The sequence below is a fragment of the Osmia bicornis genome, chromosome 8 (assembly GCF_907164935.1).
Source record: "Osmia bicornis bicornis chromosome 8, iOsmBic2.1, whole genome shotgun sequence".
In the NCBI taxonomy this organism is placed as follows: Eukaryota; Metazoa; Arthropoda; class Insecta; order Hymenoptera; family Megachilidae; genus Osmia; species Osmia bicornis.
Window position 1 is genome coordinate 1,147,179 of NC_060223.1, and position 26,814 is coordinate 1,173,992.

Below are 26,814 nucleotides of genomic sequence, written 5' to 3' on the forward strand. Positions count from 1 at the left end.
TATCTTGGCCTTCACCTGGACAGCCACTGGCACTTTGAAAGGCATTTCGAGGCCCCCCGATTAGACGGGGTAGCGAACGCTCTTGGGCGGGTGCTGCCCAATATCGGGGGACCGAGCGAGAAGGTTCGCCGCCTTTACACGGGGATCGTGCGGAGCATGGCCCTATATGGGTCGCCCATATGGGCCAAGGCCCTGATGGCGTCTCGCCGCAGCCAAACTCTGCTGCGGCGAGTGGAAAGGAGGATGGCCATCAGGGTCGTGAGGGGATACCGCACGATCTCCTACGCGGCGGCGATGACGCTGGCGGGTCTCGTACCTTTCAAGTACGAGGCGGAGGCCTGCGCCACGATTTTCTGGCGCTTGCGCGGCCTCCGCCAGGCTGGAGAAGACCCGCCACATCAGGCGGTCGAACGGGAATGGAGGTGCCAGGCCCGACAGGATGCCCTGGACCGGTGGCGTCGCGAGATAATCGCGAGTGGCGCCGCCGGCCAGCGAGCGGTCGGAATGGTCCTGCCCGTCATCAAGAAATGGCGGGACCGCGGCTTTGGTCGGATCACCTTCCGGACCACACAGGTGCTCACCGGGCATGGTTGCTTTAGTGACTTCCTGTGCCGGATTCGTAGTGCAGCGACGGATATATGCCACCACTGCGGGGCGGGGCGGGACTCCGCGCAACACACACTGGAGCACTGTCCAGTGTTTGCGCGGGCCCGTCACGCCCTGCGGTGCGGGTCGGGGGTGGATCTCTCACCGGCGAGCGAGCGGTCGGAATGGTCCTGCCCGTCATCAAGAAATGGCGGGACCGCGGCTTTGGTCGGATCACCTTCCGGACCACACAGGTGCTCACCGGGCATGGTTGCTTTAGTGACTTCCTGTGCCGGATTCGTAGTGCAGCGACGGATATATGCCACCACTGCGGGGCGGGGCGGGACTCCGCGCAACACACACTGGAGCACTGTCCAGTGTTTGCGCGGGCCCGTCACGCCCTGCGGTGCGGGTCGGGGGTGGATCTCTCGCCGGCGAGCGTAGTAAGAAATATGCTCGCCGGCGGGGATTAGTGGAGGGCGATGACCTCATTCTGTGAGGAGGTCATCGCCATGAAGGAGGAGACGGCGCCGTCGGGGGAGGCCCCCCAGTCGGCACAGTATGCTGAGGAGGACGGGGCGGTGGGCCTTGATAATTCCGCTCACCGCCCCCAACAGGATGAGGGGGAGCTTCGGTTTCCCCCCTGCAGGGTAGATGTTGTGGGGGAAGGCTTCGGCCTCCCCCAGGGTGATGAGATTGGGAGGAGCTTCGGCTTCCTCCCCAAGTTAGATATAGTGGGGGGAGGCATCGGCCTTCCCCAGGGTGATAGGACGGGGGGAGGGCCTTGCCCCTCTCCCCCATCGCAGATCGGCGACTTCTTGCGGAGTCGCTGGGCCGCAGGTGGCCGGGGCTGGGGTCCCGGTCACCATTGCACGCGGCCCGAGGAGTAGCCTGCGTCGGGTGTGGCCCCCGGCGTCGGCGGAGTTGGCACTAAGGGAGAGGGTCCAAGGTTAGACCCTCCCCGTGATGGGGCGCTGTGCGCCAAGGGTGGTTGGGTCCCGGTGTTGTTCGTTAGAGGTCCCGAGGCCCTTCCTAACGCCCAGTGCAGGTCACCGTGGGGGTTTTAGCCAGTAAAAATCCGGCACTCCCCCCGGCCGCTCCTCAGGGGGGCTGGGGGCGTCTTTGGAAGGTTTCCCCCACGAAAAAAAAGGTTAGGTTGGGTTAGGGTGTCTTTTTCGAAGATTTCGCCTCGTTAAATAAGAAAAAAAGAAGTTAATGAATTTATATGTTTTGGGGCATTTCAGTTTTTGACCTCTAGCGGATCAAGGTCACATATATAAGACCTCCCACCCACACCATTGTATTCCTCTCGTCAAGGGCTTTCCAAAGACATATGACCCATCCGGATTTGCGTCCCACCTTTTGGTAAAGGTTAACCGTATAGGTTAGAGTGAAAAATATGTGCAAACAGATGCAATTACTTTCTTGTAAAATATCTCTGGAAATATGTTTAAGGTAAAAGAAATGTTAAACCTTACTTTCTTTAATACATCCTTTATTTCAAATCAATGTTGTTGAGTACAATGAATTAATAATTGACAAACTTATCTAATTTAATAATCCACTACTTTGGATAGTTTGTTCACTGAATCTATAAAATTTTTCTACTCCATAAATTCTTTGCTATAATCTCCTCATCAATTATCTGAATAAATGCTGAAAATAAAGAAAAAGAAATCATATTATTACATGCTCATACATTGTACTCAACAACATTAATTTGGAATAAAGAATGTATTAAAGAAAATAAGGTTTAATATTTCTTTACCTTAAACATATTTCCAGATACATCATGCAAGAAAGTAATTGCATCTGTTTGCACAGTACATTTTTGTTATTTGTCCTAGTATTTCATTCCACACTGCTTAATTTCGTTAATGGATCTATTCAACTTTTCTACTCCATAATTTTTTGGTTGTAATTTCCGCATCAACGTCTGAACAGGTGCTGAAAAATAGAAAAAGATATCGTATTATTATATATATTGATACATTGTACTCAACAACATTAATTTGAAATAAAGGATGTATTGAAGAAAATAAGGTTTAACATTTCTTTTACCTTAAACATATTTCCAGATATATCATGCGAGAAAGTAATTGCATCTATTTTCAGAGAACATGTTTGTTATTTTCTCCTAATATTTAATTCCATGCTGGTTAATTTTTTTAATGTATTTATTCAATTTTTCGCCTCCATAATTTTTTGGTTGTAATTTCTGCATCAATGTCTGAATAGATTCTGAAAATATAGAAAAAGAAATCATATTATTACATATTGATATATTGTACTTAACTACATTAATTTGAAATAAAAGATGTATTGAAGAAAATAAGGTTTAATATTTATTTTACCTTAATCATATTTCCAGTGATATTTTGCAAGAAAGTAATTGCATTCAATTTCCACATACTTTTCAGGTCATATTTGACCTTAGTTATTTTATAAAACAATGGTATTGTTCTTCCGTTTCATCCAATTAAGGTGATGAGAGCCGCTCAAATCAATTAGAGGCTGCGGAAATGGTAGATGTGAATAAAATTCACAGCGATAGTACTATACCTCTAATGCGGAAAACTACTTACCAAATAATGTTAAATATATCCAACTTTTGATTTTGGGTGCAACTTAATTATTTACTGATAAGCCTCTATTATATGGTCCTCTTACTGCGAGTAATAATGAGAATGCTACGCACCATGTCATGCCGCATTGTCAGACACTTGTACACTATGAATGAAACAAAACAAACTAGTACATTTGCATAACTATTCAATATTATTGTATCTTTTGTCCTATTTCATGCAATACGTGGATGAATAATCCTCTGGTATCTCAATAACGACCTTGTAAATATTCCTCTACTCTAACCTATATCTGTCAAACGATATATATACATAATTTACTGGGACCTCGGAACCCTCATCATTAAGCATTTCGGCTGGCCTGGTACCGGCGCTTCTAAATTTCGCAATAGAAGCCCAGCTGCCAAGGCACAGCCAGTAAGGGGGCTGCCTAGCGGCCCGGGTACGATGGTCCCCAAGGACTGAGTGCCCGGTTAGCCTCAACCAAATAATAATAATAATAATAATAACCTTAGTTGTTTTATGAAACAAGCGTTTGCTACACACTGCGCTAAGTCGGATTGCCAAAAACTGGACATCTCGTTTCTTACACTATTTTGTAAAAAAATATAAGAATGTTGCGCACAATCCTCAATAAAAACTGCACATACAAATTAAATTCACTTCCAAAGAGCACCAAGGAAAATCATATAGGGTACGGGCCCCTCGGCCTACGGCTTAGAAATGGTTATAATTCTTCATTGGGGTGCATTTAAATAAAAATGGCTGAAAAAGTTAGTCAAAAAAGTGTATGGGCGCCGAGTTGACATTTGACACTTTGGAGGTCATTTTCTCAAAAACTATTATAGGTAGCGCCGCACTCTCAACTGGATTTAGTAGAATTTGGATAGTAGTACTAATGCATATTTTTAGATTTGATCTAATGCGCTCTTGATATGCCCTCTTTGTCGAGTATCGCCTTTTACACAAATACGTTTATATCAAGTTACAGTTTTAAGATCTTCTTTTCTTTTGTGCAAACATGAGCTCGCTGATGATGTGGAAGAGGGAGGGTGATGAAAGCGACGTTCTTGAAATGAACTGAAGATTGTATACCATTTTTCTAGATTAAACGCAAGTTTTTGAGTTTCGTTTAAAAATAAACAGTTTTTTCATAGAAAATGTTGTACTAGAATGTATCAAATTGTAGATACCAACGAGTAGAATTTTACGATATGTTTTGCGATTTTACGATATGTTCCGACGAGGCGATTTTTTTCAAAATTCCCTCATTTGTAGGTATTGACTGGAGGTACTTTGAGGTATATAGACTGGCCCGGTTCAACCCTCCGACATGGCCAAAAAGGACCCATGACCAGATGACCATTTCCGAAAATCTATCAAAGAGGCGCATTAGATCAAATCTAAAAATATGCATTAATACTACTATCCAAGGTCTACTATGCAGTTGAGAGTGCGGCGCTACCTATAATAGCTTTTGAGAAAATGACCTTCAAAGAGTCAAAGGTCAACTCGGCGCCCATACACTTTTTTGACTAACTTTTTCAGCCATTTTTAGTTAAATGCACCCCAATGAAGAATTATAACCATTTCTAAGCTGTAGGCCGAGGGGCCGGTACCCTATATGATTTTCCTTGGTGCTCTTTAATGTGTGTGACCATGTATGTAATCACATACTTCAGCATGCATGTGCACTCAAATAGTACATATAGGGATTAGAATCGACGAACAACACCACCATCTGCCGACTTCCAAATGCAATGATTTTAAAACCTATGGCGTCCAAACGTCACGATGTCCAAAAGGAACGCGTCCAATCGGTCCGGCGTCCGAAAGGAACGCGTCCAATCGGCACGGCGTCCAAAGGAAACGCGTCCAATCAGTCGGCGTCTAATGGATCGGTGTCCAAGTGGGCATCACTCCTCATGGGTCATAGGAGCATTCTCGGAAGCGATACCAGAGCACGGTGTCTCGTAGCTGGTGGTTGGCTTGCGATGAGTGCGGATATTTCGACTGATTTTACTCGAGCTTGAAGTGCGTCTGATCCCATTAAGGCCTCGACGACAAATGCCAGTCCCGTCGATCGACCGGCACCTCGCTTCGTGCTCTCGGCAGCCGAGGGGAATCTCGCACTTGCGCGATTTTGTATGGCGCGATGGAGGGCCTGGCGTTACCCCTACATTATGTGACATATCGATGAGACCATCGATCGGTTACAAGGGTTTAGTTGAAGAACAGATTAAAACAATTAATAAAATGAGTGATGAACAACATTTGTTTACTAAATACGGAGCGAAACCAATGTTTAAAAATAAATATTAATAATTAACCAATAATGTTGATATTTAGATATTTATAAATATTTATAAAATAGAAACAATGGTTAGAATGATATTAGTAATTAACAATGTTTATAATTTGACATTTAAATATTAATAATTAATAAATAAGACATATAACTAACTACTTATAGTAAGTAATATACTATATTATAATGCTTATAATTTAATATTGTAGGAGGCAGGCGGTAGAAGAGGCCACGAATTCGTTAAACCCGATTTCAAACAGCTGATCGGTGTCCGTGACCTCTTTCCCGCCCGTGCGGATGATGGTGTGCGTGCGTGCGTGAGAGACAATGTTATGGTCGCGGAAAGGTACACGCGTACCGCTACGAAATAGATAACCGTCGGCGCTCACAAAAACGGGTAGCGGGCGCCGAAATCCGTTTGCGCCAACGAACAAAGTTTAAAGCGAAAACACCGAGAATGTTCGACCGCCGCGGGGATATAAGGACGCGTCCGCGGCGCGGGCGGCAGATCCTACGAAACTACGACGCGATTATAACACGATACGAGACGACTACGATTACGATAACGATAAAGGCTTACAAACGCGGATTACGAACACGGATTACAATACGATATTATACGACCACGATTACGCTAACGGATTACGATTACGAATACGATACGGTACGGTACGACTACGATTACGACAACGGCTTGTGAACACGGATTACGATTACGGATTGCGATATATCTTTATGTACTGTGGCGTGTGTGTGTGAACTGTCTGAACTTTGCATCGTTTACCTCGTCTCGTTGTCTTATAATAAAGAAATAAATACATAAAACATTTTATTTCCTACAATATTTATATTGAATAAAGAGTATTCATAATTAGGTATGCATAAATAATATTAAGCTTTATCTTAATTATAATCTAAATAGTTATTATTAGCGGGTCAACAGAGGTGGTAAGTCTCTGTTTGATGACACACCGATAACTTGATACACGTACGTCCCTATGACCGTTTAAGGTGACAGGAATATTAGAGGGTGTGTTTTGATTTGAAAGCTCAATGAATGTAGGCACATTTGAAGTGAAACTGATTATTTAATTATAAAGAAAAACAGACTATTGTTAGAAAGGTTGAACAAATAAATTAACGTAATGTTTCAATACTATGTGATACTGCGCGAGAGGATAATGTTTCCCTTGAGGAGTGAGACGTTTCTCCTCGTAAGTTCTAGTACTGACTAACTGATTGGAAGACCGACTCCTTTAAGTCGTGGGAGTCAGCCTCGCCACCTGATCAGTGAATCTTCCACCAATGAGATGGTGGCCTCACTGACCCTAGCCACCCCGTGTCAGCGGAGATGGTAGACGTAAGGGCACGTAAGTCTTTCAACGGAGTGGAACCTCCGTTGGATCTGGTCCCGGTAACTGACCCAGATGATGGCCATTAGGCCCGGTCACAAGGCCCCTCGGAAATTAACGTTTATGATACATGCAAGGTCGCTGAAAACGGAGAGACTTAGATAAGTATAAATCAAAGGATTTCCTCAAAACGACCCTGCAGGCTTGCGTATCATAAACCTGCCAGCGGTCTGCACCCCAGATGCCACTCCGAGGACAAACCGCCAGCCACTCGAAGGCAAAGCTATTGTTAAATAGTACTTAATACAACTCAACAAAAAATAGAAAGAATATAAATCTAGAAAACAGGATCCCGTGTATTCGTCACGGAACACTATCGTTTGCTTGATTGGAAATAAGATCTGTCGTTTGATCGCTCAAAAGATAATAAATATCTGTAGTGATATATGATTCTTTGTCGGGAAGTGTTCTGAAGCTTGTTATATAAGGGTCAGATGAAATCAATAGATTGTGGAGGATGTCAGTGTTCGTATCTCCTCTTGATGTTTTACGGGAGAATCCTTCTCTAAATCTTTTTATTTCTTTATGACGAGATTCTTGAACCTCCTCCGATAATTGAACAATTGGAAATAATAGTGAAGATATGACTGTCGGTACGTGTATCAATATTTTATGAACGGTGACTGGCATGGGATACCAGTCATAAAGACGAACGTACAGTTCAGTCTGTATCAGCTGACCATCGAAAGCTGAAATATTTATCCTCGATTCAGAAGACAATGCCCCTAGTATTATAGAAAATCCTTCTATTAAGTTTAAATTAATTCCGGTAATGGCTGCCGTCAGTGTGGCATTTTGGAAAAACCTACGGGCAAAATTTCCATCATTTGTATTTCCACCCTGTAATCGATCCATTAGGCTATCGATACGTCACATATTGTAGGGGCCCGAAGGGCCAGCCCCACTATCATGTCATAGTACTAATCGCTCAAGCTGCCGGGAGCACCGAGCGAGGTGCCTGCCGATCCGCAGAACGAGCACTTGTTGTCGAGCTCCCAATGCAATCAAACGCATCTCTAGTCAACAGAAATTCTCGAGACATTCGCACGATTCGCAAGCTAGCCAGCAGCTACGAGAACACGTGCTCTGGTATCGCTTCCGAGACTGCTCATATCTATTATGTGCAACTTGATCAGGTTTCTGGAGTCAACTGGACTCACTAAGAGTCCACGAGACTAAAGGAGAATGTGCAAGCGAGCCATATAGATAGAGAGACGAGTCAGTGCAGCATTTCCTAGTTAAATAGTTTATTACACGAGGAACTCGACGGCAGGTTTCCGTTAGATTTAAAGTAAATGTACAAACGTAAGCGAGTCGGGTTCCGCATCTATGTTAAATCGTGTTAGTAAACGAGCGTCGAAGGCCAAGGACGTACCGGCGTGCGAAGCCTGTCGAAACCGGTCGCTTTCTTTTGTCCGTAGAATAAAGGCACTGCGAAACTAACGAAACATGCTGATGTACAGCGCGCACCCAGAAGTATGAGAGCTTAGAATAAACGCTATTGTTACATCTTTCTCTAATTACCTGAGTGTCTAAGTTTTCTCTCCTTTCCATAAAGTATGTGTATTAGTTGCAACCTTCTCTTGAAGGAAGAGGACGGTTACAACCCCCCTGCTTGGGCATGTCAAGCAGTAACCCAATTTCCACACGGAATCTTTTAATAATTATATCTTTCCTTTCAGCTACGTTCTTTTTTTCTTCACTATTTCTTGCTTGCCATTTTTTAATACTCAAGTTATAAGAAATATGAAGAGGACACTCCATAAATTTTATGTAGGCATGTAGTGTCGATAACCCCCAGGAGAATGTTTCCTTATTCATATGTGTGGGACTAGCTTTATATATATAACATCTTTAACTAGATTTAGTGTCTGAAAGAACGTTACACACGTTTCCATCTAACATTGTTTCAAAAAATTCGTGATTAATCTTTAACTCATAATTTTTAAAATTTACGCATGTGCTTCTAAGTTCTTGGATTCCTTGCTTGATATTATTACATTCATTGGTGATGTTTTCATTAGTTTCTTTCGCAAATCTAAATCTGATAGGTCTGCAGTATGTAGTTGAAGATGTTCGCGGGTTTTGTCATAATACTACTTTCTTATCCTCTTGGTCAAGTCCATACAATTGAAGAGGAACCATAGATGTTGTTACAATGAAAGAATCGTCGAAGTTTTGTAATGTCCTTTACTTATAGCGACTATGACTCCCGCAACTATCACTTCCCCATTTGAAACTAATTTTAATATCTTGCAGTAAAGACCTGTCTTCTGGTGAGTCAAATTGATTTAATACATTATCGAGGGTTAAAAACAAACGACAACATGTTAAATCAATTATAGACTGCAGCTTGATTTCAGCTAGATCATCGATGATGTTACATTGGCCTTCAGGAGGGTAACAACTTTGCTTTGCGTGTGCTACTGCATTATATGATGGATATAGTGTTGTTTTCCTTTCAATAGCACCTCGGCGAATGGCAGTATATTGTCGTTTGGTTAATTTTGTGGCAGTTAAAAGTGCCAATGCTTCCTCGAGTAAGTATGATTTACCTGAATGAGGTCTCTGACTTTCATCTACTTGCTTTTATAACATTTGCTACTTTATTTTCCCCATTTCGTTTTAATTTTAGTTCAAGAGGATGTGAAATTTCTTCTACGGAGTAAGTATTTAAAATATTTTCTATTCTCCTTTTTTTGGTTCTTGGATAGCTTAAATTAAATATTGATGAAGGCCGACCTCATGGTATGTTTCATGGTATGTTGGGAAGTACTAGGGGTATTTATATTGATAATTTCAATATTTTCATTCAACCATAATTGGTTCTTCTGTTCAAAACGATTTTTTTCAACCCTGTATCTCAACTGGAAGGGTAGTTACAGGGTGAGAAAGAAAAAGTGGTTTTTGCTATATTTTCCATATTTAGTGGCATTCAGAAAGTCTGAAAAAATTCTAGAATATTCTAGCCATGTTTCTTTATGGTTGTGAATTTTTTGAGATTTTTCGGTTGCAAATCCTAGGCGTGAAAAATCAAAAACGCAAAAAAAAGTCGAAAAATTGAGATTTCGGGTAGAAGCTTTCGAGACACTAGATTTTCACTTTCACAGTAGTCAGATATTAGCATGACTGGTGTCCTCAATTTTTTCAGATTTTTAAAACCGATATTTTCGACATATTTCATGCGATAATATGAGAAATACTTTCAATTTTTACATTCCCTTTACACATTTAGTGCATTATGTGATTTCTAACATTTCTGCACTGGATGGAGCAAGATCTGAATAGAGAAAGTTAAGTTATTAAAAATAATTGGAAATGTAAACGCACCTTGTATTCAGAAATATTGAAGAGTCTTTCAACAGCGGTTCAGTGACGTTTGCATGAGTAGGACGTACCTCCGAGCCCTCAGAAAGGCAACGCGAACAGAAAGTTACCGGTCAGTGCCCTAATATTAGTGCAGTGTACGCGGAGAAAGTAAAGCCAACAATTTCACTCAACACACCCACAAAAACAGAAGATAAAAAGTGCAAAAATAAACTCTCACAAGGACCTACCAGGGGTTTCGCCCCTGGACCATAAGATCGCAGATATCAACCCGTCGGAAAAATCAAACCAACACAACGGATCCGCCAAGCTGAAAGCCAAAGATATCGACGCTCTACTTAAGAGCATACAGGATAATAGCCTCTCGCAAGAAAACTCCACGGCACTAAATGCCTGGATCAAGGACATTAAAGGTAAAATTTGCCACACACAAAAATTAACGCCAAAACCCAACGTGAAAGGGAGCATCCGGAAAAAAACCACCACCATGCCGCCAACAAAAAAAAAGGAAAGCGCGTCCAACACCTCCTACAACGACACCAATCCAAACAACCAACAGCTACAGCACTCGGATCTGTAGAAAATAATCGAAAAGCTCAACAAAACTATTGAGCACCTCACACAGCAACTAGCAGAAGAGAAGGCGAAAAACGCAACAGCAACGGAAAACCCTCACCAAACGTACGGTGAACAAAAGGTACCTGAACCCATGGAGACAACGCAGGACAGCGAGCAAGCAGACCCCGCAACGACGGACCCATTCAAGAAAGGAGCAAAAACCATCTGCGCAAAGGAGACGGTTAAACGACCGCTCCCCAGCAACGCGGACAACACACCAGCAGGACCCTTCTCGCCCAAGAACTCGCAACCGCTGTCCAAAAAGGTCAGAACCACCCCGCCGGCTAACAATATAAACCAGGTAAACGATACCAAGCCCACCTCCCCAATAATTATCGCGGACACACCGAGCAGACAAACAATAGAAATAGTCAAACTAATCTCAAACAACTTCTACACTAAAAAAATATCAGAAAGAAAACACATAAGCTACATAGACTCACAAAAAAACCACTCGATCGCATGCGAAGCATTCAAAAACCAAAACATCCAATTTTACTCCTACACGCCCAAAAACATGAAAAACAGGACAATCCTCTTAAAAAACCTCGACAGGGACTTCCACACCGACACCATCCTCGAAGACCTCCAATCAAAAAGAATCCCCGATCTCAACTTCATATCCATAAAAAAATTCACCACCAAAAGATCAACAAATGAGGGGAAATCTCTTCCCATCTACCTAGTGCAGATTACACCCGACAGTAAACCCGAAAATCTCAGACAAATTAACGTAGTCCTTCACACCTTAATTAAATGGGAGAAAATAATAAAAAAGACAGGGTCCAATGCAAACGTTGTCAAAGAATAGGACATAGTCGCAAATTGCAACCGCGCAAAGCGATGCGTAAAATGCATTGCCCAACATAAACCAAGAGAATGTCCGTGAAACAGTTCCAGCACAGACGACCCCTATTGCGTAAATTGTAGTCAGTACGGCCACCCTGCTTCATATCGCGGCTGTCCCAAACTGGCAGAACTGAAAAAAATAATTGAGGAAAGGAATCACACCCTCCTCGCAGAAAAAGAACGAAAACAGAAACTAATAAACAAATTCATCAACCCAGCAATTTCATACAGTTCAGCTCTCTCAAACAAAGCCCCCACTCACCACCACTCCTCCCCAGACAAAACAACAATCACAAACACACATGAAAACACCCCGTCACCAACACCCCACCACACTCCTCATTCCTAGAAGAAATAAAACAATTATCCAGAGTAATTAACGCCCAGATAGCGTGCATAGCTGAGAGCGTAGAAATAAACGCCACCGAAATAGATCTGTTATCACAAGTCCTTGGACTAGATCTTTAATGGCTCCTTACCGCCCACCCAACAAAACAACAATAGCCCATCTAGAAATAATTCAGATAAATGTAAACTCTATAGTCAGCAACGAACGGCGCGCCTCCCTCGCAGACTGTCTCCAAACCCATAACCCCGACATAATGCTCCTATGTGAAACAAAACTCAACCACCATCACAAAATGACATTTAAAAATTACAACTTCGTCAGAAACGACAGAGTGGACGCAACGCGCGTGGGTGGCACGGGAAGCCTTATAAAAAAGAGCTTCAGATTCAAACATATCCATCCAAACCGCCCCGCCCAACCAAAAAGCTTAGAATCAAAAACAATTAAAATCAAACTACAAAATGCGTCAAACCTATTTATAATCTCCGGATACGCCACAAGCAATTGCATAAAAGGAATTCATGCAAGAACTCAACGACCTATTCAAACACCTAGAACTCCATAGACCCGAAAACTACTACCTGCTAGCAGGCGACCTAAACGCAAAACATAAGAACTGGGGCAACGCAATCAACAATAGTAGAGGTATCTCCCTGAATAAATGGACACAGGACAAGCTCATTGAATACCGCACCTCCCTCCTTAGCACCGCGATCCCGTCCTTCCCAACAAGCGGAGCCTTCATTAACCTGTGCATAACCGACAACCGCATCAAAATCACAAACTCACCCAGCAACCAAAAATTAGACTCTTTCGACTATGACAGTGACCATAAAGCGGTCAAAATCCAAATTCAAACGCCTACCCCACCAATCCTAGAAACAGAAGAATCCTCACACCCGCCTAAACTCAACTTTCAAAAAGCAAACTGGAATAAATACAAAAAAATCCTTTCAGAAACCGACCTTTCAACAATACACAACAATAGAAACATGACAATAGAAGAAATAGATAGCAACATAAACCTCCTAAACCACCATATAAATAACGCACTAGAAGCCTCAATCCCACGAGTACAATCAAACTAGAACTCCACCGACAAATATATCACTCCTAAAATAAAAAGCTACGGAAGCTAAAAGACCACATACTCACACACCTAAACAGACTAACTAAAATCGAAAATTTCACTCCCAACAACCTCCCCACGATAACGCTACTTAGAGATACCATCAAAACCATAAGATCCGAACTTAGAAAAGCCTTCAACGGATCAGTAAATAAATTCTGGAATGAAAAAATCTCCAAACTCTTCCCCCGCGACGGCCACAAATCCTTCCCCAAAATCAACAGCATCTTCCGTCCAAAAGAACCCAATGCAATAGATACCCTAAAGATTCTCCCACAAAACCAAGAACTACTCACATCCCGCAACATACTACCACACATACATCAGACAGACGCAGACAATAACCTAATAATCATGGACACGACGGAAAAACTAAACATACTGGGAACCCACTTTGAAAACACCCACACAAAGAATCTAAACTTGGGCAAGAAATAACTCGAAAATATTATAAAACAGAAAATACAAACATTAAAAGAAGAAATGCAACAAGACAAAACAAACAATACCACCATATGCACGTTCAGTAGCACCAACACCTCAGACTCACCAGACAGAGAAAACACGCCCCCAAACTACTTTACATCTTACCTCAAACTAAAAGCCCTTCTCAAAAAAATTAACAGTAAGAAATCAGCCAACTTCGACAATATACCAAACATTGCTCTAAAAAACCTACCACCGAGCTACGTATGCGCATACGCGATACTATTTAACAACTGCCTAAACCGCACATATTTCCCCGCCGCTTGGAAAACAGCAAAACTAATCCCCATAAAAAAAAGGAAAAGATGGCAGTAACCCCTTGCACTACCACCCAATTAGTCTCCTCCCAAACATAAGTAAAATTTTCGAAATAACAATTAACAACGCCATAACAAACTTCTGCTCCGAAAATAGTATAATACCCGATACTCAATTCGGCTTCAGACACAGACATTCAACTATACACGCAATTTCAAAATTCACCTCCGACATCTGCTGGGCCCGCAACAACAGCGAATGTATAGGGGCACTATTTATAGACTTAGAAAAGGCCTTTGACATGGTCTGGCTAGACGGCCTATGCTTCAAACTAATTAAAAAAAAGTTCCCGCACCATCTTATAAAGATGATCTGGAACATGACCCACGAAAAAAATTTCATAGTCACGGAAAACTCCCACCGATCCTCCAAAACATTCTCAATAGACAACGATTTACAACAAGGCACAGTAAACTCACCAATACTATTCAGCATCTACTTAAGCGACCTAGTCCACCTATTCGACCTAAACAGCAGCCACACCAAATTCGCCATAGCCTTTGCCGACGACTTACTAATTTACATCAAAAATAAGAAACCATCCGTAATAGAAAACCAGCTCCAAGAAATACTCTCAAAGATACAAGAATACCTACAAAACTGAAAATTAAAAATCAACACTGACAAATGTGAAACAATCCTCTTCCGCCCAAAGCTTGTACGATCCGCCAAACCCAACTACGATGTCCACAAACACGCCCAAAACTTCCAACTCCACGACAACAACAACCCGCTCCAGAAAATAACGAACAAGAATACAGTAAAATACCTAGGCATCCACATAGACTGCAAACTCAACTTCATAACACACGCACAATCAGCAATAGACAAAGCTCAGAAAGCATTCTTCAGCAACAAGCGCCTGTTCTACAACAAACAACTTAACACAAACACAAAACTAACATGTTACAAAACCCTAATCAGATCCATTTTATCATATGGAAGCCCAATTTGGTTCAACATACCCCCAAACACCATGGAGAAACTAAGACTATTGGCAAATATAGAACACCTGAATCCAATTACACAAAAAAATACAGCAACAACCAAATCTACGAACTAGCCAAAATCCCAAGAATAGACCTATTCGCCATAAAACTAACCCGCAATCAGTGGGCAAACACCAGGAAAATTACTAACAACAGCCTTATATTCAGCTCAACATACCCCAACCCCCTCTACTTTGAGAAAACACGCGACACGGGATACAGCCCCCCCCCCCCCCCCCCCCCCCCCGGAATCCTTCCTATTCTTCGACCAAAAAGGGTACATTCAAGACACAAACAACACTCCTCTCATCTACCACTTTCATAGAAAAGCAAACGACACAAGGATCTTATACGACGTAAACGCACTCCCAATATGGACTTAGAAGACCAACATAAAAACGACTCCGAAACATACTGGTGGCTACAATAAAAACTAGTAGAAATTTATTCAATGTACGGACCAGCGCACGAAACACCCTGTAAATATGTATATGCGCAAATGTAATTTAATCTTAAGCACACGCTGTATATTCCCGATGAGACAACATATATATATGTATATAAATACACAAGCGTAGCCACACGTAGACATAGTATAAGTACTATATAGACCAACTCGCTATATAGACAGCCATGTAAATCCCCTGTATAATAGTCTACTCAGTAAGTGTATATATGTAAATAACATAAATATATAACACCCCCCCCCCCCCTCCCCCCCTCCCCGAACCCCCCTCTACCAAAGATCATCCAAAGATCGCTACTCCTAGCATGTACAACCGTGCAACTGTACAGCTACAATAAAAAATCGACCACGATAACAAGTGTCACCCCGTAACGATAAGCGTAGTACGTAAACCCCAGTCATAGCATAAGACCGCGAGTGCTCTACGCTGAGCCCTGTTTAAAAATAAAACCCACACCAAACACCTTTATACGTTTCCGGACACAAACCTATGTATATATATACCGTTATTTGTAAAACCTGCACAATAATCGTATGTTCTAAAAAAAAAAAAAAGCTGAGCGGTTAAGGCGTCCGACCGCGGAACCACTGGCAACTTTGTTGTCGTACGTTCGCGTCCCACGAAGGTCCAATTTTTTTTTTCATAAAACCATTTTTTTTATTATTAATTACATAAGAATAAATAATAACCATTTAATAACGTATGAAAATTATTTTTAAAATATTTTATCATTAAGTATACATAAAAATAATTTTGGAGCACTACTGGTTCTCTGGCTATATAGAATAGAAAAGGAATTGTTTCTATTTGAATATGATTGTATTCGTACCCACCAGCTGGTCTTTTATGATGGTCCTATTAAAAATAGGACTACCCGGTACAGTACGGATAATTGGAAATAGGTGATTTGAAATGACTTAAGAAGCCTTTTTCTAACTATTAGGAAATTGTGTTTCAAATTCTCCCCTACAAATCGCCCTATAGTTCTGTACAATATATCCGCATCTGGTGTTTTGGATTTTATGCTTATTGCGGGTACCCTGTTGTCAAAACACCTAGTCATAAAGACCTTTAGAAACTGAATATCTTCGCGTTCTTAATAGTAGAAGTACGGGTATGTCATAAAGCCAATGTTCCGAAGGATAAATTAAAAACGGTACATAGACCCTCGAGCGGTCAACCTGGAAGAACCGTTGGTGAACTTCCGAAGTACTTGCGTTTTTGCAGGTATCACCCCACCCTTTCCCGAGAGATACAGCAACCAATTAAAGAGAACAATGTTCCACCTACTTGCTTTTTCCATGTTTCAAAACTATCCCCTCTACTGCAAAAACTCTTGCTTGAAGGAAACATTCGGAAAACGTGATCAGTCTTGGACGAAATTCCAAACGGTTAACACATTGCTTACTATTCAGTAAAAGTGTCAATATGTCTACCGGTAGTGTGCAATTTATCGACAAGAAAACTGTGCGTGTCAGGTGCATTAGGTGCAATATTATAATTCGCAAATCAAAAGGGGAAAAAAGAAAATTAATTTGGAGGCTGAGGCCGTTAAGTTTTCGCGGATTTTAGACAAAGCGGTGTCTGTTGATGATATCTATTGTAACAAATGCCGTATTTTCATTTATAAAAGTCCCCAATTTACTGCCATAAAATCTGAAGACAGGGAATCCTTGATACCGTCACCTAGTACTTCCTCAGTATCACCATCCAACGTCATGGTATCCTTAGCTCCAACATTCCAGGTCCCATCATCTTCAGCCATTGCTACGTCTTTCGTCGAGTCACCATTACCTGGAACATCCCGGGATGTCTCAACTTTATTTCCAACACCTGTGCTTGAAACCTCTGTGCCGGAATCTAATACATCCTCTTCGCCCCAAGAATCGTCAAGTGATTCTGATCCGACATCGACAATAGAAGACCCGTCATTTGTGTTAGATATTGTCTCCGACGAATCGAATGCAAAATATATAGAAATGCCATTTTCTCGAGTAGTTGCCTCACATGGGAATTGTTTCGTGTGTGGGTCCAAGCGGGGCATCATCAACGTGCCATTTGAAACGCGCAAGCAGGTATTTGTGATGTGCAGAATATATGTTCCGAAAGGGAATCGGTGCTGCCGTAATCACTTATTAAATAAACTGTTGTATCATAATATAGTTATGCGTTTACAGATTCATTCTTATAGTAGTTTAGTAGAAGCTAATGAATTAAGGAATCATTTTGAATTACTTGCAATTAGTAGCCATTCTGAAATTAAAGATAAAGTAGGTGATTTTATGTTATCGGAAGAACGTCTTAAAATATTTACCAGTTTAACTTGGGAAAATGTTAATAGTCTTCAGGAACTAATGACTTCCATGCGAAATTCAGAAGCTCGTAATATTACACAGGCCATTATTGTTTTCTTATTTAAATTACGTGCCGGTAACTCAAATAGTATGATAGTAGCAATTCTCGGTTTAGAACATGAGCAACAAGTATCTAATTTTTGTAAATCAGTTTAGTGTCATTTCAAAAGATATTTTACCTATTCAATTCGAGTTAGCTTCCTTTTCTCGCGAACATTTAATAGATAATGAAACTTCCGACATTGCTAAACAGCTATATAATATTTTCAATCAATTAGCACTGGTTTTCGATGGTACATATATCAGGCATCAGTACTAATAACGAGTATCAGCGCAAATCATATTCTGGACAGAAAAAAGTTCCGCTGTGTAAACCGTTTACTGTCTGCACAACAAATGGATACGTCGTTGATATGCTTGGACCTTTTTATGCGAATCAAAATGATCATGAAAATTGGTTTGCAAGATCCAAATGGCCTACGAAGTGTTATGAAACGAGGAGACATCTGCATAGTTGATAGGGGATTTCGTGATGTCCAAGTATATTTGAAAGAATTGGGTTTTCAAGTACTGATGCCTGCTTTGAAAGGAAAACGTAGCCAGCTTACAACAATAGAATCAAATACCTCTAGACATGTCACAAAAATTCGTTGGGTCGTTGAAGCAATTCATGGCATCATAATATAGCTCAAAATTCATAGCTCAAAAATATAAACTTCTGCACCATCAAATGGATAACAAATTATTACATCAGGTTATTATTTCACAAGAAATAATACAAAGAATGCATAATCAATCGGATGAAAATTCATTAGCTATAGAAGTTGAGAAACATCATTGGAATAGACGAAAAGTTCCATTCAAGCAGGTGTCAGCAACTGAATTGTTAGATTTTCCGCAACTGACAGAAAACGAGCTAAAAATCTTATTTACCGGGTCATATCAATTATCTCTGGCAATCTCATATTTAGCTGAAGTCATAGACGCGAACGATAGAATTAATATAATTTGTTTAAAAGAAAAAAATCATATCGTCAAATTCCAAGTACAATCGCGTCCTATAAACAGTAAAACTTATTGCTGCTATTTAGATTATACACCAAATTCAATCGGCATTTCGGGAATTATACGCTATTGCTGTGAATATGCGAATGGCAATCGTAGTGGGGTATTTGACCGATTTAGCTAGCCAAAAGTCGATTTTTCAAGTCTGTCGTAGGTAGAAATGAGTTGTTACCTGGAAAAGGCAAATAGTTGGGGGGCAATAAACTGCACATTTTTTTGCCGTTTTACACTTCCATGCAGAGATATGGTCATTTTCATTCGTACTTTCTGTCACGGTGCTTGTGCCTTTCTGGATATCTTCCGCGTTAAGCTGCTGTGCAGTGCGATAATTTTTATGTACGCCGAATATTTGGAAAAAACTAGTTATGAATAGTTTAGAAGCAGGGAAGTGTGTGTGTTTATAAACGATTTAATCGTATATCAATTGATTTCAACACAGTAAAAGTGATTTAAAGAAAGTAACTTTTCCATTCATTTTAAATGTCATTTCCTTGCTGTTGGATGGAATTTGTTATAGTTCAGGGTCCGTCCCGATAATAATTTCTTATTGATTATGAAGAGGAAGGTTTCTACTTTATAATAGTACAATAATTAGCCGCGGAATCCCGCGAATTTCCATTTTATAAGTAAAATAAGATTCTGTAACTGAAAATGACATTTCTTTAAAAATGGTTATATGTAGTGCAGAAGCTTAAATCTGATTTTTAGGGCCATCAGGGGTCAAAATAATGACTCGCAAAGAAATATTTAGCTTCATGGAAGGTAAGGAAAATTGTAATTTTGATAAAAAATTAAACGGCCCAGGCACACGTGCATGGATTTTCTTCATCCAAAAGAGGTATCACCATAAGAAGGGATACAATACTATACAGAGAAAACATGTATAATGGAACAATTCGCAATGCGAGACTGTGACATAGTAAACAAGACAAACCCAAAGAATAAAATTGTTTTTAATACTTTTTGATAGTTGTTAGTAATTTTTTAATGTCTAAAATTTCTCCTACTACGTTAAAATATCATAAATAAATAAGTACGCACGTTTCTGAATCCATTAAACCAGAAAATAATTTGGCCAGCTAAATCGGTCAAATATCCCACTGTGGCGTCGGGTGCTGCTCACACGTAGCAGCAATTATTTATTACCTGTCACACGCACGGTATCTGTCGGGAATTGTTAGACCTGCCGAACATTTAAGTGCCATATTCCGGCAAGACGAAATAGTACCTACTATTAATGAAGACAGTGACGAAGACTAAAACTATAAGTCACATCAAACAGATATGGTGATAAATCTTCTAAAAATAAAGATAAGTATTCTTACAATAAACTATTATATGCACATCATATGAGCAAAAAGACTTATATCATTATATATCTATCAGAATACATTCATGCAAAAAAGGGAAAACCAAACAGTGGATTCAGGAAGTCAGAGATCATCTTTGTCATAACGCATCATCACATACAAAGTTATATTCAATTAAGGTAAAATATATTGTAGCGATGGCGAGAAGTTCCCGCTCTTTCGACGCATCGACCGCTTCTTGATGTATCGAAAGAGCCATCGACTGCCCCGTCCGAAGCTGTCGTCGAATCATAACGTGAAGCTATCCCTTGTTTCGAGCGGAAACACGTCACCGGATGCTTGAGGTCTCTTAGACAACCGCGCGTCTTTTGAATATCAAATTGTATCGGGAAGCCGACCTGTACGGATCTATTGCTAAAACTCTTGTGTAACTGAAATATAGACAGACTAGTTTGCTCCTTGTTTATTCATTTAACTATGGAAAGTGCGAGCTCCACTCCCCGGCGCAACATTGGCGCAGTCGGTAGGACGATAAGAACTCGATCTTCGGCCGGGGACGAGGGTTCTCCGGAGACTTTGGAGACACTTTTCGAGGGTTTGCAGAGGAGCATCTCTACGCAGTTTAGGGAGCAGCAACGCGTATTTAACTCTCGATGGGAGAAGGAGCGCTCTCGCGCGGAAGAGAAATAGCAAGAGGAGAGAACGGCTTCTTCAGCGATCCAGAAGGTGTTGGAAGAGCGGATGACAGCGATGGAAAACAGTTACCAGGTGCTATCGTCCAATCTCCAACTATTTTTAGAAAAGTTTTCGGCCACGGCAGTCCGTGATGGGGATCGCGAAGCCCTTCTTGTTAATCCTTCCATTTCTGCTGGTATCGCGATACTCCAGCCCTCACCTCCGGTCTCTCAACAAGGAATGTCTGGTGTGTCGCGGAACGTTTCCGATTTAGGCTACGTTCTGAAACCACCAAAGTTTGATGGTAAAACTAACTGGGAGGAGTTTAAACTCCAGTTTGAAGCGATTGCAGGGGCGAATCGTTGGAATGAGCCAAGGAAGGCCTTGGCCTTGGTTGCATCGCTCGAGGGACCGGCGCGGAGTGTTTTGACTTCTCTTTCCGTTGAAAAACAGACTGATCTTCCCGTGTTAATTTCGGCCCTTGCGTTCCGCTATGGAACGAAAAATTTTGAGAACCTCAATTATGTTAAGTTCCAAAATTATAAACAACAGAAAGGGGAATCTATTTCCGATTTAGCCACGGAGATTGAGAGGCTGGCACAGGCCGCTTTTTGCGAATGCCCTTTAGAAATTAGAGACAAGCTTGCTGCCTCACAATTTGTTTCCTCACTGGCTAATGAGGAAATGAAACGGATGCTGAGGCTCGGAGGTTTCACATCTCTCACGGCTGCTGTTATCAGGGCTCTGGAGATTGAAGCAGTCGAGTCAATGGCTAATGCGCCCGTTACAAAAAAAAGAAACATCTACTAAACCGGTTTATTCTTTGGAGAGGGATTCCGGAAGGAGAGAAATGAGAAGACCGGTAAAACGGAAGCTTGAAAGACAGGAGATGGAATGCTGGAATTGCAAGGAGAAGGGTCATATGTGGCGGAATTGTCCGAAAAAGAGAAAAGAAGAATTTTCAACGAGGAAGGGAAACGGGAAGAAGTCGGCGTAGAGGGGCATCCTCCGGCTTCACCTTTGTTCGCCCCCGTCGTACGAAGAGTTGCCGGAAATGTTTTGTCCTGCGTCGAGGGATTCGTCGCAGAAAAGGAGTGCCCCATAATACTTGACACGGGCTTAAGTTTAAATTAACTGGATGTAAAGAAGTTTGGAAGTAATAACGAATTTGGCGCGGGGGGAACGGAAAAACTCTATAGTCCCCAAATTTTCTCCATCTCTGGGGAGAAATGACCGATTTATGGAAAACAGCGATCCTTGGTAACAATCGGTACTTTGAACTCCGAAGAAGATTTCCTCCTTATCGATATGGCGGAACAGTGTATTCTGGGAACAAATTTCCTCAAAAAGCATTCTTGTCAGCTGGACTTTATCTTAGGAAAGCTTTGTATAAAACACCATGGTGAAGTTGATTTTCTAAGAAGAAATTTGATGAGGAAACCGTTGGCATGTAGCACAAGAGAGGAAGAGGATTCTGTTCCGGAGTATCTTCAAGAACTGTACATACGCAGTGGAAAAGATTTGAATGAAGAGCAACGGTTTGCATTCAGGAATCTGCTTCTTGAATTTAAAGACATTTTTGCCAAAAATTAGGAGGAAGTAGGAAAATGTAATGTAGTCCAGCATAAAATAGACACGGGAACTTGTTCGCCAATTAAACAACCCCCACGACGTTTACCGTTGCACCGCCGAGACGAAGTTGAGGAACTTCTTACGAAAATGGAACGGCAAGGGGTGATTGAAAAGTCAAAGAGTCCATGGTCTTCGCCAATTGTCCAGGTCAAGAAGAAGGACGGAAGTACCAGGTTTTGTGTGGATTATCGTCGTCTCAACGAGGTTACGAAGAAGGATTCTTATCCGTTGCCAAGGATCGAGGACACTCTGGATGCGGTGGCCGGTTCAACGTGGTTCACGACGCTAGATTTACAGAGTGGATATTGGCAGATTTTAGTTGATGATGAAGACAAGGAGAAGACCGCCTTCTGCGTTGGCACAGGACTGTGGTAATTTAAAGTCATGCCCTTCGGACTTTGTAACGCTCCAGCCACTTTCGAGCGTTCGATGGACAATGTTTTACAAGGATTGAACTGGAAGATTTGTCTTGTTTACTTGGATGACGTAATCATTTTTGCGAAAAGCTTCGATCAAGAGATTGAGCATATAAGAGTTGTATTCTCCCGCTTGCGCGACGCCAAACTTCTACTGAGCCCAAAGAAATGTAATTTCTTTTGCCGGGAAGTCAGGTATTTGGGGCACATAGTCTCTGAGGATGGAGTGAAGACGGATCCAGAGAAGATTTCAGCGGTGCAGAATTGGCCGATCCCGAAGAACAGGACTGAGCTGCAAAGTTTCCTGGGTCTCTGCACCTACTACAGGAAATTTGTGAAGGGTTTCTCTTCCATTGCAAAACCTTTACATCGTCTTACTGAGGACAAAGTGCTTTTCCGTTGGTCAGAAGAATGCCAAGGTGCTTTTGAAGAATTGAAGAGACATCTTGTGGAAGCTCCAATTCTGGCCTACCCTCGACATGAGATGGATTTTATTCTTGATACGGATGCTTCGATTGTTGCAATTAGAGCAGTCCTCTCTCAATTCCAGGAAGGACAAGAGAAGGTTATAGCCTTTTTCTCTAAAACGTTGGGAAAGGCTGAGAGGAATTATTGTGTGACTAGAAAAGAGTAGTTGGCTATTGTAAAATCCATAGAGCACTTCCATCATTATCTTTATGGACGAAGGTTTCTGATAAGCACTGATCACGCTTCTTTGAGATGGCTGCTCTCACTCAAGAATCCAGAGGGGCAGACTGCGAGGTGGAGTGAGCGTTTGCAAGAGTATGATTTTGAAATTAAGCATCGAGAGGGAAAGAATCACGGAAATGCGGACAGTCTTTCGAGAAGACCCTGTGAAGCTTCGCAATGCAAGCCTTGTACTCGTCTGGAGGAAAAGTTTCAGAAAAAGGGAAATCACATCCTCAGGACGATTTGTAAACCCGAAAATTTTGAAGAATGGATAGGATCAACGAAAAGACGAGGATACTGGTTTTATTTACGAAAGAAAGAGAGAAGGACATAAACCGGGTTGGCAGGAGGTTTCCGCTCTTTCTTCTGGAGCAAAGTTTCTCTGGGCACTTTGGGACTCTTTGGAAATTCATCAGGATTTATTATTTCGAAGATGGGAGTCTGTTGACGGAAAGGAAGCTAATAGACTATTGATTGTACCGAAGAGTAAAGTCGAGGAGGTTCTTCAGGAGTGCCACGATGCGTCGTCTGGAGGACATTTCGGAATACGTAAGACCTTGGCCAAGGTTCGACGGCGGTTTTTTTGGCTTAATCACCGAAGAGATGTGGAAGATTGGTGTCGTCGATGTCATCGTTGTACGGCGAAGAAAGGTCCTTCGGGGAAGGGAAGAGGACTCATGAAAGTCTACAACGTAGGGGCACCTTTTGAGAGGATCGCGCTCGACGTTGTTGGTCCCTTACCAAGGTCTTCTTCTGGAAACAAGTACGCGCTGGTTGTGGTGGATTATTTCACGAAGTGGCCAGAGGTGGTTCCGCTTCCGAACCAGCAGGCGACGACAATTTCCACGGCCCTGATGAGGGAGGTGATAAGTCGGCATGGAGTACCGTTGGAGCTTCATTCTGATCAGGGTCGCAGTTTTGAGTCAACTGTCTTTCAAGAGTTGATGAAGATTTTGGGGATAAAGAAAACGAGAACTACTCCCTTGCACCCTCAGTCGGATGGACTCGTAGAACGGTTGATACGGACCTTGATGCAGTATTTATCCCAATTTTTTGCGGAATATCAAAAGGATTGGGATGAGTGGATTCCGATGTTTTTATTGGCCTATCGTTCTTCTCGACATGAAATTACTCAAAATAGTCCTTCAATGCTTCTGATGGGACGAGAGTTACGTTTGCCTTTGGATCTGCTCAGAGGAACTATTGCCTCGGAACATAAAGAAGAAACTGTTTACATCGAGGAAACCAGAAAGAAGATTGAAGAGATTCACAAATTCGTTCGTTATCGTATGCGAATTTGTGCGGAAAAGACAAAATCCTGGTATGATTCTTTTGCAAGACCAATTTCCTTTATTCCTGGGGACAAGGTGTGGTTTTACAATCCCCGAAGAACGAAGGGAAAATGTCCTAAACTCCAGTTTGATTGGGAAGGACCTTATGAAGTTATGAACCGGTTAAATGAGTTAATCTACCGCATATTTCGCTCCCCAAAATCTAAACCTAAGGTGGTTCACGTGAATCGTTTGGCTCCATATGAACATTCACGGGGAAGAAACACCTAAATAGGAAAGGATCAAGAATAGGAGACTGAGGAGGGTGCTTCTGACGTCCTTGTCCTAGAAGAAGACGCTTCGTCGCACAAAGCAAGGGTGAAGTTTCTTTCCGCCACGGTAAACTTGCTGGCTACGCGTGTCTAAACGATGGAGGAAGTGTTGTTCTCTTCGGAGGAAGAGGGCATCCCCTCAGCCGGTGTTCCGTTTATTTTGATTTTTGTATTCGGGGTTCTGGTCATCGGACTGCGTAGTTGTGGTATGCTCCGGACCACCAGTCTATCGAGGAAAGATTTTGCTTGATGGCTGGGGAGCATCCCCCGGTAGAGTGGACCCGTTGGACTGGAATTTCTTCATCCGAGAAGACTTCGAGAGGAAGACGTGAAGGCCCAGGGAATCAAGAGGAAGGGCGAGGAACTGTCGGGACCTCCTCGAAGAAAGAAGAGTGCTAAGAAGAATTGGAAATTGGAGCGGTTTCTAAGTTGACTTGTTCGCACTGAACCGGCGTCTTGCTCAGGGTTTTTGAGTGGTTTTCCCCTGGGACGAAGGACGAATGTCAAGACGTTAGCTGCCTGATAGGGCCACTTAGGTAAATGTTACGCTTTTGGTTTTAACCTCTTTTCAGGTAGAGGTACTAGAGAAGAGGTTAGCATCCATGGAAGACTGACAGCCCGAGGTTAGAGACTATGACTTGATTAGGCTTATTGATCGGCCTACGTGAAGATGGTTACAAGCATGAAGATGGCCGCGGTCGGGACGACCGCTTATTGAAGGAGGGGAGCAATGTTGCGACGGCGAGAAGTTCCCGCTCTTTCGACGCATCGACCACTTCTTGATGTTTCGAAAGAGCCATCGACTGCCCCGTCCGAAGCTGTCGTCGAATCATAACGTGAAGCTATCCCTTGTTTCGAGCGGAAACACGTCACCGGATGCTTGAGGTCTCTTAGACAACCGCGCGTCTTTTGAATATCAGATTGTATCGGGAAGCCGACCTGTACGGATCTATTGCTAAATCTCTTGTGTAACTGAAATATAGACAGTCTAGTTTGCTCCTTGTTTATTCGTTTAAATATGGAAAGTGCGAGCTCCACTCCTCGGCGCAACAATATATTACTTTCCATATCTATTATAAGTCGATACCACGTGGCTTTTCGACTATTGGAAGTTATACGTAATTAGAACAATACATACCCAGAGAACCAGTAGTGCTCCAAAATTACTTTTATGTATACTTAATGATAAAATATGTTAAAAATAATTTTTATACGTTATTAAATGGTTATTATTTATTCTTATGTAATTCGTAATAAAAAAATGATTTTACAAAAAAAAAATTGGACCTTCGTGGGACGCGAACCTACGACAAAAAAGTTGCCAGCGGTTCCGCGGTCGGACGCCTTTTTTTAAAGATTTTTATTCATAACAATGTTTACAAATATTTACATTGTCGAGTAGTGAATAATCTACTTGTCACATCATTCCGTGAATGGTTGATGACATGATCGCTTGTGCGAAGCTCGCCATCTATCCTATTTTTCTGAGCTCGTAGTCAGTTTCTTTTATATATTTAGGTTTTTTACAAACGATTTGGTTTCTGTTTCTCTATATTTTGCGGGTATAGTAGGGAGGTTTCTCGCCGCAAAAGATCCCCTTTCGAGGCCAAAAATAGCGGGGTCGAGGAACAGTTTTCGGGTCTCTGT

General features: G+C 41.9%; 1 pseudogene; it reads left to right on the top strand.

Annotated features, from left to right (window-relative positions):
- Positions 1-22,545: 22,545 nt before the first annotated feature.
- Positions 22,546-25,781, top strand: LOC123988080 (annotated as a pseudogene).
- Positions 25,782-26,814: the final 1,033 nt, after the last annotated feature.